Source organism: Elephas maximus, chromosome 1, assembly GCF_024166365.1.
Source record: "Elephas maximus indicus isolate mEleMax1 chromosome 1, mEleMax1 primary haplotype, whole genome shotgun sequence".
In the NCBI taxonomy this organism is placed as follows: Eukaryota; Metazoa; Chordata; class Mammalia; order Proboscidea; family Elephantidae; genus Elephas; species Elephas maximus.
This window is the reverse complement of record NC_064819.1, coordinates 76,786,711-76,788,996: the sequence shown is the minus strand read 5'-3', so window position 1 is coordinate 76,788,996 and position 2,286 is coordinate 76,786,711. Positions and strand designations below refer to the sequence as shown.

The 2,286-nt window shown below is 40.6% G+C and overlaps 1 non-coding gene across 1 annotated transcript; it reads left to right on the top strand.

Annotated features, from left to right (window-relative positions):
- Positions 1-44: 44 nt before the first annotated feature.
- Positions 45-118, top strand: TRNAI-AAU (transfer RNA isoleucine (anticodon AAU)). Its single transcript has one exon. It is a non-coding gene; the product is annotated as a tRNA-Ile (tRNA).
- Positions 119-2,286: the final 2,168 nt, after the last annotated feature.

The following is a 2,286-nucleotide window of genomic DNA, read 5'->3' as shown; positions in this document are numbered from 1 at the left end:
AATCTTCCTAGTGTGTGAACATAAAAAAATATTCTCCCTGAGGTGGCCGGTTAGCTCAGTTGGTTAGAGCGTGGTGCTAATAACGCCAAGGTCGCGGGTTCAATCCCCGTACTGGCCAAGGGGAAAAGTTTTCTGATTAAGAAAAAAATCTTGCTGTCCTCACTGTACACCCAGCTGCACGTTGAAAATAACCTCTGTGACATCAAATCTAGATCAATTGTCGACTTTATTTCTCTAATCCTCAGTAGTAATACCTATACACTCTTTGTTCCCCCTGTAAAGGGGGATGGGGGGCACAGTTTTTTGGAACAAGTGATATAAAGCCTTCAGATAGAAATTTGAGTGAAGAAAATCAGGGTAAGAGTGGGGATGGTCTTGGAGATGGGGTGTGCCTCTGATGGCCGCTGTGCATCTCAGTATCTCATTTTCCTTGTGCCTTTCTCAGGGTCCAGCTCACTGTGACTCCTTGACACCATCAAGCACTTTCTCTACCTGATTATCTCCTCTACCTGAGTGTTTATTCATCCCTTATAATGTGCTTTCCTACTCTTGAACATGGTGTTTCTACTTATTAAATAAGGACAGTCAAATATAATGCATATTTCCATTTTTTTTAGCCTACAAGTTGGCTTCTGTCCATGATACAATTTCTGCCCATGAAGACAGATTTTTTTTTCTTTTTCTGGATCCCCAAGACCTAGAACGGTGCCAAAGTCAGATGAGCACGGGAAACCTCTGGATAGCCTCCTGACTATTGTGTTATTTCCACGAATATTCACATGTGCTGTCTCCTAACTTAACAAGGTTTCTCCTGACCCAACATATCCCTCTAGCTACTACCCTGTTTCTCAGATGGCTTTATAACATCCCCTAGAGAATTATCCAGATTTCCTAGCTCCAGTTTTGAAATTCACTACATTCTGGTTTTTGACACCACCAGTTCATGGAAACTTCTTGTCAAGATTACCAATGACTGCTTCTCACTTTTTCAAGACCGTCTCTTCCTTGACTTCTGTTAAGGATTCAATTGTGTCCCCCTAAAATTTGTGTTGAAATCCAAACCCCTATACATGGGAATTTATTCCCATTGGGGAACCAGTTTTCTTTGTTCTGTTAATGAGGCCATAATCAGTGTAGGGTATGTCTTAAATGTAATGACTTTTGAGATACAAAAAGAACAGATTAGGCCCTGTGACAAGGGAGGACAAACTGAGGAAGACAGAAGTACATGTGAGGATCAACAAGGACCCCAGGAACTCTGAGGCTATGGAAACTGAGGCAAGGATCTTCCCCCAGGGCCAACAGAAAGAAAGAATTCCCCTAGAGCTGTGCCCTGAATTTGGACTTCCAGACTCCTACACTGTGAGAAAGTACACTTCTGCTTCTTAAAGAAAACAATTGTGGTATTCCTGTAACAGTAAAAAAAAAAAAAAAAATAGCCGGAAGGAAATAAGACAACTTCTCAATGTCAGCAAACACTATCTTAAGACTTTTTTTTTTTTTTTTTCTGACTTCCAAGACACTGCTGTCCTGAGTGCCTTTCTACCTCACTGCCTCACTCTTCTCAATAGTCTTTGCTGGTGTCACCTCTCCTCACCCATTCTATAGGAGAATGTCCCACAGATTGGTCCTTGAACATTTTCTCTATATGTACTCCCTCCCTGGTAATCTCACCCATTCTCATGCTTTCAATCATCAACACAGTAGAGTTGCCCCATAGGGTTTCCAAGGTTATCATCTTTCTGGAAGCAGACTGCCACATCTTTCTCCCATGGAGTGACTGGTGGGTTTGAACTGGTGACCCTTTGGCTAGTAGACAAACCCTTAACTGCTTGATGAAAACAGGTTTGGTTTTTTGGTTTATATGCCTACAACTCACAAATGTGTATCTGCATTCTAGACCACTCCATGAACCTCACATCTTGTATACACAACTGATTCTTTGACATTACCACTTGGAAGTTTTATACTAGGCATTTAAAAGTTAGCATGTATAAAACTGAACTCCCATTTTTCTCTAATAATCCTACTATATACAGTCTTTCATATTTCTGTTAATTGCAACTCAATTCTTTCACTCTTTCAGGCTAAAAGACCTTGAAGTCATCATTTATTTTATTCTCTCTGTCATATCTCACATCCAGTTTGTGAGGAATTTCCCTTCTCTCTATCTTCAAAATATATCCAGACTCTGACTACTTCTTACTACTCTTGACAGCCACCATCTTGTCTGGCACTGGAGAAAAAGATCCCAGAATCAAATTTCGTGAAAAGAGATATTCATTA